At 41.0% G+C, this 13,551-nt stretch overlaps 1 long non-coding RNA gene across 1 annotated transcript in view; it reads right to left on the reverse strand.

Moving 5' to 3' along the window:
* Positions 1-441: 441 nt before the first annotated feature.
* LOC146865998 (uncharacterized) overlaps positions 442-13,551 on the reverse strand; it is a 50,287-nt gene continuing 37,177 nt past the window's right edge. The window contains exon 4 of the long non-coding RNA XR_014970366.1: positions 442-540. This is a non-coding gene — a long non-coding RNA (uncharacterized LOC146865998). The remainder of the gene's footprint in view (positions 541-13,551) is intronic.

The following is a 13,551-nucleotide window of genomic DNA, read 5'->3' on the forward strand; positions in this document are numbered from 1 at the left end:
TGTTGCAAATGCCTGACAATATGGTCCGAGAATGCCGGTAGAATTACCGTTTCTCCTTAAGGGCAATCCATGACAAATGCTGGTGGCCAATCTCGTTCAGCTAACAAAATGCCATACCCAAATGTAGGGTTCTCCCAAAAGAGCCCTCTCACTTTTCTACACTTGTCCCCCTCCATTTGGAGCATTATTTCATATACTTTATGTGGGACACTTACCCTTGTATCAGGTGTTTCTACCGTGATATAATCATTCAAGTCCGCTATCACCAGAAATTCCAAGAGGTTTTGGTGAGTTATTATTACCTCTGCTGCCCTGTCTAGCATCGCCTGAGCCCATTCCCCGTTCAGTAGTCGAGTCCTCAGAAATCTGGGCATGTCTGATCTTTAGACCTGCAACTTTCTTCTTTTTGAACTGTGACTTTTGCTTTGGAATGTCTTCTTTTTTGGAAGTGTAATCTTGAGCGTGCTGCTTGTCTCTGGACTTTGTATGCTCTTCATGTCTTTCTGATCGTCCTTCCCTCTCCGAGTTTTTCGATGAACCCTGAAAGGAACGAGAGGAATGTGTATTAGTATCCTGATACCTGTCAGGGTTCTAATATTAACTCTATTCCTGAGGTTATACCTCTTTTTGGAGGGCTCCTGTGGAGGAGATCTACCTCGGGAATGAGATCTGTTTCCCTTAAAGTTTTGTTGTTTTTTATTATCCCACTTCTTTTTAGAAGAAGCAGGTGTCTGCTTGGTAGTGTCCTTTTCAGAACTGCCCATTAGTTGTGGTTTCAACGCTTTCCCACCCAAACTGTCTCTGCATAGTTCTGCATACGCAGTTTCAATTATTTTTGGTAGTTCATGCTCCTGTTCTAAAGTACTGAACTCCCTTAGGTGTTGGCGGATAGCCACTGAAGCTGCTTCCCCTTTAATATTAGCTAAGATTATGGCGGAGTTACCTAGTAACTTCATCCCTAAGTTCAGAGCAGGTTCTGCTCTGTACTCGTTTTGTATTTGTCTTAATAGATCTGGTATCACTGCTAATGAAGGAATACCTTGAGTACTGGTATAAATGGCAGCAAAGACTGTACCCCAAGTGGTACAATCCTCTACTTGTGGTGTTATCCCCATGGGCAACCAGATTGTTAACATTCTGTGTTTTTCATTCGGGGTAGTATTCGGGAATACTGCCTCTAGCTGGGTTATTTTCTGAGCTACCCAGAATGGCATTTGTTAGCGTTTTGTGGGCATCTTGCCCATCACTGCATGTAATGTTTGTGGTGTGATTTTAGTTGATGTACCCTGAGATTGAGTTCCATTTGTTGCAACTATTGCTGGTTGGACTGTGAATATCCTCATGACGAATTGCGTCATGTTTCTGTATATTTTTATTAAATCTGTGTGTTGTATGAGTAAGTCTCCTGGTGGCATTGTTTCAATGTCAGGATGTTGGGTGTAGGCCGCTAATATCGACCATATTGCCTAGTCCTCTCTTCCGAGCGAGCCTAACCTTCCTCTTCCTCTTATATGGGGTAGGGTGCCTTTAAACCAGTATAAATGTTCCTGGTACGAGAGCGGAACCTCTATGTCCTCGAACTGACAATATTCCACTGGTGCATCTCCTTCTGTGTAAGAGTGAAATGTCTTTGTTCTGGCATTTGCTGCTGGGAATGTAACCCACAAATAAAATACCTCTGTTTTGTTTGATTCGTGTGCCTCAATCTCGAAATCTACTAAGCCATCCCTAGCTGATAAACCGTTTTCTAAGAGTTTCAGGGTGACTGTATGTCTGAATTTTTCTGCAATTGGAATTGCATCTGCATTTTCTTCTCCGGCTGAGAGGTGTACTCTTACATCATCTCCTGTATCAGTCATTTTTGTAAAGAAGAAGTTTGTTCAAGGGAACTAAGATAAGGGATTTAATGCACAATTTTAGGAACACTGTGTCCTTCAAGCTTGATTAACCAACAGCTAATAAATAGGATTTTTCGCCTACTCAGCTGTCGCAGAGTTTGTGCCCACCAACTCCAGACGTCTCTGGTGTTTTGTGAATAAGGGTCTCTGAGAATAGCACGACTGAACTACTCAGATTCTACTGTTAAATAAGTACCCAACCAAGATTGGTGGCGCCATGTCGTGTAGTTCCTATATATCCTATACAGGATCTGCACGTTCAGATAACATAAACTGTGGGATTGGTGGCAAACTGGTTCTGAGCACCCCCACCGGATATGTTAGCCTGTTTGCATTAGCTAGCTCACAGTGCCACTTGAATCTCCTCTTATCGGGGAGAGAATATTTTCTGGCAACCTCAGAACATGACAACCCTGATCCTTCAGAATCATGGAAACAATATACTACTTTTCGTTCAGTCACTCGTGCTCACTTAGTTTGTCTCAGAGATACACAGAATAAACAGTTTGGGCATTTCATTAAGGATTTATTGAACAGTTGTTATTCTTGTGTAGAATAGATTTGCTGTAACAACCATTAGACAGTAGCAGAGATATATGACTAGCAGTACGACAAAGGTAAAGGGATGGTACAGTTCTACCATTTTGCAGTAATCATGAACATATTCAAGTACAGAAAATACATGATAATAAGTGTGTACTTCTACGATGCCTCCCTGACTAGATGTACCTAAATGTACCTAGCATCTGTGTAGGTGTTATGCCAAGAATCTTTCTAAGGTCTAGTCAACCCCATTACCTGAGAAAGGAGAGAATATGGGACCCCGTCCCGGTCTCAAGTTGGACACCCCACGAGGGATGTTAGACCGCTGCGAGCTGGAATGTCTGCATGCAGGAACCTCAGCGTCTCTGGTCAGTGTATCAGCCCGGAAGTCACTGTCCCCTCTGTCTGTCTGAGCAAGACATGATGTATATATACCCACAGGTCTCCCCAGGGGTCCTACCTTGCTGTGTTACTGTGTCGGCCTAAAGGATGACATCGAGCTTGAACTTTATACATAGATATTATACAGGAGATGTTCGTCCTAATGTCAGTCCTGCTGTGCTTCCAAGAAGCCTCATGCATAATGTATGAGTTTCGAACTAGGGAAAAACCCACGATCTGAATGCAGTGTCGTATCTAGGTAAAAGGTCAGTCCCTATGAACCGTTATGTATGTAATGTAGGGAAGGATATAGGAGAAAGGTTGCAGTGTTACCTGCACCTAGATAGGATACCTATATGGAATATAACCTCCCCCAATATGGTTAGATTGGAGTAGGAAAAGTAAATGTCACCTCTTTAGTATCCAACACCTTCCTCCAATATGGTTAGACTGGAGTGGGAAAGGTAAATCTCACGCCTTTAGTGTCCAACTCCTTCCCCCAATATGGTTAGATTGGACTGGCAATAGTAAATGTCACCCCTTTGGTACCCAACAATCTCCCCATCATGGTTATACTGGAGTGGGAATAGTAAATCTCATCCCATTAGTGTCCAACACTTTCCCTCAGTACTGTTATGTTGGAGTGGGAACAGTAAATGTTGCTCCTTAAGTGTCCAGCACCTTTCCCCGATGTCTATAGACTGGAGTGGGAATAGTAAATCTGACCCCTTTAGTGTTCAAGACCTTCCCACAATAAGGTTAGGCTGGAGTGGGGTTAGTAAATCACACCTCTTTAAAGTCCAACACCATCCCCCATTATGGTTTGACTTTAGTGGCAATAATAAATCTCCCCCCTTTAGTGTTCAACACCTTCCCTCAATATTGTTAGATTAGGTGGGATTACTAAATGTCACTCCTTTACAGTCCAACAACTTTCCCCAGTATGTTTAGATTGGAGTGGGAATAGTAGATCTTGCCACATTACTGTCCAACATCTCCCCTCAATAGGGTTACCTTGGAGTGGGAATAGTAAATGTCACCCCATTAGTGTCCAAAACTTTCCGCCAATATGGTTAGACTGGAGTCGGAATAGTAAATATCACCCCTTTAGTTCCCCACACCTTCCCTCAATATGGATAGATTGGAGCAGGAATAGTAAATGTCAAACGTTTAGTGTCTAATACCTTCCTCCAATATGGTAAGACTGAAGTGGGAGTAGTAAATGTCACCCCTTTAGTGCCCATCACCTTCCTTCAATATGGTTAGACTGGGGTGGAAACAATACATTTCACACCTTTAGTGTCCAACACCTTCCTCCAATATGGTTAGCCTGGAGTGGGATTAGTAAATCAAACCCCTTATATGTCGAATACCTCCCCCCAAAATAGTTAGACTGGAGTGGGAATACAAAATATCACCCCTTTAGTGCCCAACACTTTCAGCAAATATGGTAAGACTGAAGTGGGAATACTAAATCTCACCCCTTTAGTGTCCAACACCTCCCCCCAGTATGGTTAGAATGGACTGGTAATAGTAAATATTACCTGTTTAGTGCCCAACACCTTCCCCCATTATGGTTAGACTGGAGTGGGAATAGTGAATCTCATCCCATTAGTGTCTAACACTTTCCCTCAGTATTTTTAGATTGGAGTGGGAATACTAAATGTCACCCCATTAGTGTCCAGAACCTTTACCCGATGGGGTTAGACTGGAGTGGGAATTGTAAATCTCACCTCTTTAGTGTTCAACACCTTCCCCCAATATGGTTAGACTGGAGTGGGATTAGTAAATCACATACCTTTAGTGTCCAACACCATCCCCCACTATGGTTAACTGTAGTTGCAATAATAAATCTCACCCCTTTAATGTCCAACACCTGCCCTCAATATTGTTAGATTGGTTGGGATTACTATATATCACCCCTTTAGTGTCCAACAACTTCCCCCAATATGTTTAGATTGGAGTGGGAATAGTAGATCTCACCCCCTTACTATACAGCATCTTCCCCCAATATGGTTAGACTGGAGTGAGACTGACTAGTAAATGTCACAACTTTAGTTCCCAACACCTTTCCACAATATGGTTATATTGGAGTGGAAATAGTAAATGTCACTCCTTTAGTGTCCAACAACTGCCTCCAATATGGTTAGACTGGAGTGGGAATAGTAAATGTCACCCCTTTAGTACCCATCACCTCTCTCCTATATGGGTTAGGCTGGAGTGGGAATAGTAAATGTCACCCCTTTAGTGTTCAACACCAATCCCAAATATAGTTAGACTTGAGTTGGATTAGTAAATCACACCCTTTTATTGTCCAGCACCTTCCTCCATTATGTTTAGACTGTAGTGGCAATAATAAACTCACCCCTTTAGTAAATATCACCAATTTGGTGCCCATCACCTTCTTCCAATATGGTTACACTGGAGTGGAAACAATAACTCACACCTCTTTAGCGTCCAACACCTTCCTAAAATATGGTTAGGGAGTGGGAATAGTAAATGTCACCCCTTTAAAGTTCAGCACCTTCCCCAAATATGATTAGACTGAAGTGGGATTAGTAAATCATACCCCTTTAGTGCCCAACACCTTCCCCGATTATGGTTAGACTGTAGTGGCAATAATAAATCTCACCCCTTTAGTGTCCAACACCTTCCCGCAATATTGTTCGAGGGGGTGGGATTAGAAATGTCACTCATTTAGTCTCCAACAACTTTGCCCAACATGTTTAGATTGGAGCGGGAATGCTCACCCCTATACTGTCCAACACCTCCCCCAATATGGTTAGACTGGAGTGGGAATAGTAAATATCAAACCTTTAGGGCCAGATGTACGACCATTCAATTTTGCGAGTAGCAAATTGCGTCGGACTGCGACTCGCAATTTGCGACTCACAAAATTGAATGTACAACCATGTCTTAGACACTGTTTGCGATTCCATTGGGAATGGCTAGCACTCCCAGGGATAGTGGCCTGCTGGGGTCAGCAGACCACCATGTCTGGGACTGCTTTTTAAATAAAGCATTTTTTTTTAAATGCAGCCCGTTTTCCTTAAAGGAAAACTGAATGCATTTAAAAAAGAAAAATTAAACTTTTCAGTTTCATTTTTCAAGGGCAGGCAGTGGTCCCTGGGATGCCCCTTCCTAATAGCGAGAGTCGCAAAAGCTATTTTGCGAGTCAGTGACTCGCAAATAGCATTTGTACATGCCAGGTCCCTTTTTTGTGGTCGCAAACGGGTCGATCTCCCATTTGTGGCCGCAAAAAATGGTCGTATATATATGGCCCTTAGTGTGCAGCACTTTCCGCCAATAGGGAATACTAAATGTCACTCCTTTAGTGTCCGACACCTTCCCCAATATGGTTAGATTGGACTGGTAATAGTAATTCTCAATCCATTTGTGTCCCACACTTTCCCTCAGTATTGTTAGCTTGGAGTGGGAATAGTAAATGTCGCTTCTTTAGTGTCCAACAACTTCCCCCAATATGTTTAGATTGGAGTGTCAATAGTAGATCTCACCCCTTTACTGTCCAAAATCTCCCCCCAATATGGTTAGACTGGAGTGAGAATAGTAAATGTCACCCCTTTAATGTCCAACACTTTCCGCCAACATGGTTAGACTGGAGTGGGAATAATAAATGTCTCCCCTTTAGTGCCCAACACATTCCTCCATTATGGTTAGACTGTAGTGGCAATCATGAATCTCACCCCTTTAGTGTTCAAAACCTTCCCTCAATATTGGATGGGATTAGTAAATGTTACTCCTTTAGGCTCCAACAACTTCCCCCCACAACTTCCCCCAAAATGTGTAGATTGGAGTTGGAATGCTCACTGCTTTACTGTCCAACACCTTCCCCCAGTATGGTTAGACTAGAGTAAGAATAGTAAACCTTACCCCCTTAGTGTTCAACACAATCAACCAATCAATCAGTAGTTTGTAAAGCGCGATATTCACCCATGAGGGTCTCAAGGCGCTGGGGAGGGGGGGGGGGGGGTGCAGCTGCGGATCAGTCGAAGAGCCAGGTCTTGAGGACCTTCCGCCAATATGGTTAGACTTGAGTGGGATTAGTAAATCATACCCTTTGGTGTCCAACACCTTCCCACATTATGGTTAGACTGTAGTGGCAATAATAAATCTCACCCTTTTAGCGTCCAACACCTTCCCTCAATATTTTTAGCTTAGGTTGAATAGTAAATAGCGCTCCTTTAGTGTCCAACAACTTCCCCCATAATGGTTAGACTTGAGTGGGACAGGTAAATCTCTCCCCTTCAGTGTCCAACACATTCCCTCAATAAGGTTAGACTGGAGTGGGAATAGTAAATGTCACCCGTTAGTGTCCAATACCTTGCCCCAATATGGTTAGATTGGAGTGAGAATTGTAAATATCACACTTTTTTAAAGATGGATTATGTTGGAGTGGGATTATTTAATATTACAATTTTAGTATGCAATTCTTTACTTTAATTGTATTTCTATGTAGTTTGTGTTATTTCATTAAAATTGTTGTTATTTAGAACTATAAGAAAAGTGTTATTTTTAGAGACTAAAGACCTGTCACATTTTCTAATTTTACTTAAGTCTTCAAAGTTTATTTATTGCATAATTTCAAATTTTTAAACATACACATATTTATTAAAACAATTCAAAATAAACATTTATACATCATTAAGTAAATATTTAAAGTACATTATGTTTATTACTATTGCAAGTTGCATATTTTCCCAAATTTTAACTGTTTAAAAAACATTTATTACATTGTTGTTTATACATGTTTTCAACATTATATTAACATGCTTTTCAGTATATATTAAATAACTGTAAATATGTAATATTATGTAATTTATACTTTACAATTTTGTACCATTTATTAACAATATTTTTTGACTTTTTTCATACATGTGTTTCAACATTTTACATTATTTCCCATTCATTTCTTTGAGGAGATACATTTTTTTGTTTAATTTAATGGCCATTTTTTACTGATAGCTACTATTTTGTAATCTATTTGTGTTATTTTTAGTATATTTTCCATGAACCAGGTCGCGGTAAGGTGCTGCTGTTCATCAGAATAGGTACATCCTTTTTTAAGTGTTTTGAGGGTGAGGGGTGCAGGCTGGAGGTTTACATATTAGTTATTGTGTTGTTTGTGGCCTTTTGGTATATTTAGATGTGTTAATAGTGTTTTTTCACTAGTTATTAGTTTGGGGTTTTCATACACTAGTTTAGTAATGTATCATTAAGTTATATTTAATTGTGTAATGGTATTTATATTTTGATGGTTAAGTGTTATGTATATGTATTTTGGGGAAAATACTTTGTTTTGTGGGTGGGTTTTTGTACTTTGCAGGCTTTTGTCTACGATCGTGTCCTATGGGCATTGGCAGTTTCTGATTTTTTTTTTAAAGAAAATGTATTTTGGTTTATAATAAACCAATGCTTTTTACTTTGATTTCCTTTTTTTCTGGTTTCATGAAGCCTCTATTTTTTGGGTTTATGGTTCCTAGTTACTTTGGATTGCTGTGAGGGATTTGTATTGGATTTGTTTTATTTGGTGAATCTTTTGGGGCCTTTTGGATAATATTTTTCCTGTGTTTGGTGGATTACACTTTTCGACTATATGGACACAGAGGAAAATCTGTAGCTACAGAACAGTAAGTTTTATTTCATTTCTTTTGGGTGGAAAACGTGATATTACATTGTGTAAATATAATGCGATTGTCATTTGAAATTGTGTGTTTTATGTGTTGTAATTAATGTATGCGATGGAATGAGTGTATTAGGTCGTTTTACATTTTTGTAAAAATAATTTATATAATAATCTATTTTCTTAGTCTTCATTAATTTTGCAATTATATTTAAGTTTTTGACGGATGTGATAATATATTCTATTTATTATTTACAAAAACAATGATTTGTTATCTTGGTTTACATTTAGTGATTTTTCTTTTTAGGAATTTGGTAGGTTATTATTTATTCTATAATATGCTTTTGGCTATTACTTCCAAGTAATCTACTCCTTTGTTATTTACGAAGATTTTGACTTTACATTATAGCATGTCATATATTCCTTTGGTTTGTTTCCGAAGTTTAGGGGCAATTTCAGTAACAGATTGCTCCAATCTTAGTTGTTGTAGCTTTTCTCTTTTTGTAATGCTTCTATAAATGTATAGAGTGTAGGTTGGGTTCTGCCTAGTGTGGGTTGGAAGGCATTGTGTATTCATCCTTCCACTGTGTTTGTTCTGGCTTCCTGTGGCAAGGTGCTGTCATAGACATTCCACCATGGTATTTGGAATGTGGGTTGTCATATGTGTCAGGAGCGATGCAGTCTGCCAACCCAAGATTCTTCGAAATAATTCAAATAGGGGGTTTAGTTTGTTCTCATTTTCTTGGTAGAAAGGACTTTCTATTAGTACATTTAAGTGGTCGGCTACCTCTGTGATAGGGTCATAGCACAGTGCTATCATTTTTTTTTTCCAAATGCAAATTGGCTGTTCATAGAATATTCTACACCTAGATTAGATTTTTAGAGGTGGCTCCATATGCTTTGGCCAGTCCCAAGCCCAAATACGAAAGGAGGAAGATTATGCATGGGGCTAGCTACGCCACAATGTAACAAAATTCTAGCTACAGAAATGTCAACCAAAAGACATCCCCATCTGGGGGAGAGAGGAATCCCCTTCATGGAGAGCTAAGATTTGATTGAAATGAAAGTAAAAGACTTGTATGGCTATGTGGGGGTAATTGTTTTTAATGGTTTGAATTCTGACTTGCTAAAAGTCTATGATTCTTTTTTAAGAATTGTAGTTATTTGTTATGAGTTTAATGTGTTTTAAGAGGTCATAGTAAGTTCTGCTTTGTTTACTTGGTGGTAGGTCAAATATAAAAGGAATATTTGCATTTTGATAATCACCATGTATATTGTATATCTGAGTGAATGGCTTGGGACACCTTTTAAAGGTCCCGTCCATCTTCCACATTTGAGATTGGCTATGTTTCAGTAAGTTATTTGCTGTGGAGAATATTAGGTATCGTTTGTCATCATTCAGGTTGTCATGTAAAAGGAAAGGTTTGCCACTATGGGCCTGATTAGGCTGTCGGTAGCTAAGCCTCCGACCGCTTGTTGGAGGCTTACCGACCGACATCCTTGGTTTGAAGTCTGACCGCCGTATTACAATGAAGGCGGTCAGAGTCCAAACCGGCCGGTCAATCCGACGGGCTCCGCCACATAATTCCTTACGGACAGCGTTTCTGCTGTCGGGATTATGATGTCGGTTTCGACAGGCTTTCTGGGTCAGGCTTTCTGACATGGAAAACCTGTCGGAAAGCAACTTTCGGGGCCACTAACAGGGCCCCCTTCTCGCCACAGACTACGGCTGTGGACTGGGGACACCCATGGTGCCCCAGCTGTAAATCCCTGCACAGTGTGGCAGGCACCGCAAGGTGTCTGCCACAAGGTGCAGGGATTTACAGTAACTCCCATTTCTGTATAGGAGCTTGTGCTGTGGCCAGTTTCCGACCACCGCATAAGCTCCTATAGGGAAATGGAAGTTTGTGACCGAGGTCGGTCAGTTCCGAAACCGCATAGATGTCAGTCAGAGGCAACTCTGACCGACATCATTATCGACCCCTATGTGTTACTGTTAAATGATCAGGTATTTGTATGTCTTGATATTTTCTAGGGTCAGAAGGAGTATTGTTGATGGCTTTTTTAGTTCATGCAATTAAGTGTTTTAAAGTGAAGCTAGGTAGTAATTGACTATGATGTGTTCGGGGACTTTAGGAAGTATATCTTTATAGATTGTGGTTTTGGTGTAGGTCCTATTTCCCTAATAGGCTCTGCGCATTGGAATATTAAACCCTATAGATTTGTCATAGGACTGAGGTCAGTATGCCCCTATCGAGTATATTAAGCTTAATTAATTTGTACCAGCTATCTCAGAGGCCACTAGAAACTCCTTGTAAACAAGAAGGGAGTAGTTTCTGGCAACCGCATAAACATGACAACTTTGTTTCCCTTTAGAATCGGAACACTCTCAGAATCGTGGAAACAACAGATAACAGTTTCACTCAGCTAATCGTGCATGCTTAGTTTCTTCAGAGTTACACAGAAAGAATAGACGGGCGTTTTAATGAAAGTATTTATTGAACAGTTGTTTCTCGTGTAAGAGATATGAGCTGTTACAATCGTATGACAGTATGCAAGACATATTATGTACAGCGTCAGCAGTAGAAATAAATAATACTGCACTAGCATTATCTTTTAGCTATGACACATATATTTATATACATAAATAACATGAGCTAAAAATGTGAGTACTCATGAGATGCTTCTCTAACTAATTCTACCCCAGTGTACCTAACCTAAGTGTAGTACAAGGTAGGTGATGTATGCTATAGTATGGTATGCTAAGCTTAGTATGCCAAGAGTCCCTCTAGGTTCTAGTCAGCTCCATTCCTTGAGAATGAGAGAGGTGGGAATCTCTTTCTGGGTCTCGAACTCTAACACCCTGCGAAGGGAGTCAGAACACTGGAAGCTGGATTCTCTGCAAGCAGGGATGACAGCGTCTCTTGTCAGTGCGTCAGGCCGGGATACGGTTTCCTCTAAAGTCGAGGTCTCCTCCTACTTGCTTGGGCAAGGGAAGGTATATTTATACCAGGTAGGTGCCTTGGAATGTTAGCATTGATGTAAAGTTAGGCAGAGGACGACGTCAGGAATGAACCCTTAAGGGATAGCGGTTCATGCATAATAAATGAGTTCTTGGAGAAATCAGTAATCCTGTGCGAGGGGAACTCCCAAGAGCTTAAGGGTCTGGTTTCTAAGAACTCATTGTGATGTTGGGGTGGACAGATGTAGGTGACTATGCCTGTATTTGGATAGCATGGCTAATGACTACATAAGGACTGAGATCTTATGCCTGTATAAGGGCAATGCGAATTGTGCCTATATAAGGACATGTATCATGAAAACCTATATACGGACACCTAAAGCGGAATACAACAGTGGGTTCCTTGGAACTTGTGTGTGCCTTTTTTATATCTTGTACTATCTCCTTTAATTCTATTTAGGTCACATTTGGGGGGTGGTTGTGTCGCTTACATGAATTACAGTATCATATTTTGCAGTTGCCCTTCCATGGCAATCATTAGAATAATATTTGGAACATTTACAGTTTAGATTTCCTGTTTGAGTTACTTTCTTGGCTGGTATGTTATGTTAATGAGATTTTGTAGAGCGCAAGTTCACCAACAGTTTTCTTGGCGCTGGGAGATGCCTTATTTCATCCTTGGAGACAATGCTCTAGATGGCCAGGTCTAACTGTAAGCTTGTGAAAAAAGCCAGGTCTTCAGCTTTTTCCTGAAACACAGATGGTCAGTTTCTAATCTCAATGACAAGGGCAGGGCATTCCAGAATTTGGGTCCCTGAAAGGAAAAGCGCGGTCCTCCCATGTGTTTATGTATGAAACCCAGTACCACCAGCAGATTCTTGTGCATGGATCTTAGCATGCAGGTAGGGGAGTATCTGTGAATTTTAGAGGAAATTAACTCAGGGCTTGTACCATGAATGGCTTTGTACAGGATACAACCTGTTTTAAACATGGAGCGCTGAGTCCACAGGGAGCCAATGCAGTTTCCCTCAGCAGCAGTTTAATATGGCAGCGTCTGCCTTGTTGATAGATGATTCTTGCTGCCTGATTTTGTATCAGCTGTATGCGGTGTATCTGGTTACGCTAGTGGCCTAAGTATATTGCATTTGCATAATCAATTTTGGATAGGATCAAGGCGATGATGATTTGAATGCTGGCTTCCCTGCTGAAAAACCTTCTGATTTTTCACAGTTTCCTAAGTTGGATGAAGCAAGCAGAGGTGACTGCCCCGATCTGCGAGTTCAAGGTGAGGTCTGAGTCAATGTGAATACCTAGGCTCTTAATAGAGGTCTTAGGGGCAGGTGACCATCCCATTTCTTCGGGCCAATGAGTAGGGGTCCAATGGTGAAGTTTATTGTTAGAGATAATGATTTTGGTTTTATCAGAATTTAGTTTTAGCTGATTTTTGTTCATCCAGTTCCTGATAAGAAGCATGGTGTTCTTAAGGAACTCCTTGGACAGTATGGAGTCATCCCGACCAAAGACCTCAAACAAGCAACTCAATCCCTGGTACTTTCCAGATTAGACTACGGGAATGCTACCCTCACAGGCACAGCAAAATCTCACCTAGCTCCCCTCTGATCAACTCTTAATGCAGCTGCTAGAATGGTCACCGGAGTAAAAAAATTTGAGCATATCTCGCCCGCACTCAGAGAGTTGAAATGGCTCCCAGTTGAATTAAGAGAAAGTTTCAGAACTGCCTGCCTCAAAGGCACAAAGCCCTCCACACTGGGAAACCAGCCTACCTGGCCTCCAAACTCATGAAGGCCGGTCAGACAAAGAGCCTCAGGAGCTCCAATACTCTACTACTCGTTCCGCCGAAAACCCGCAAACAAAAAACTGCAGCCAGATCCTTCTCTGGAAATGCGCCCAAAATATGGAACTCCATCCCCGTCCACATCAGGACGATCCCCTCCTTTCTAAAAATTCAAAAGGCAGCTCAAAGACCTCTACCTCAATCGTTCCTTCCTAAATGGATAGCTTGAAACCCAAACTCACAATCGTGCACATGACTGCACTATGACACTATACAACCAAGACCTCTACCTCACGCCTAGCCCGTCTCCTCCCCACCATTCCCCTGGATC

This window comes from Triturus cristatus, chromosome 2_1 (assembly GCF_964204655.1).
Source record: "Triturus cristatus chromosome 2_1, aTriCri1.1, whole genome shotgun sequence".
In the NCBI taxonomy this organism is placed as follows: Eukaryota; Metazoa; Chordata; class Amphibia; order Caudata; family Salamandridae; genus Triturus; species Triturus cristatus.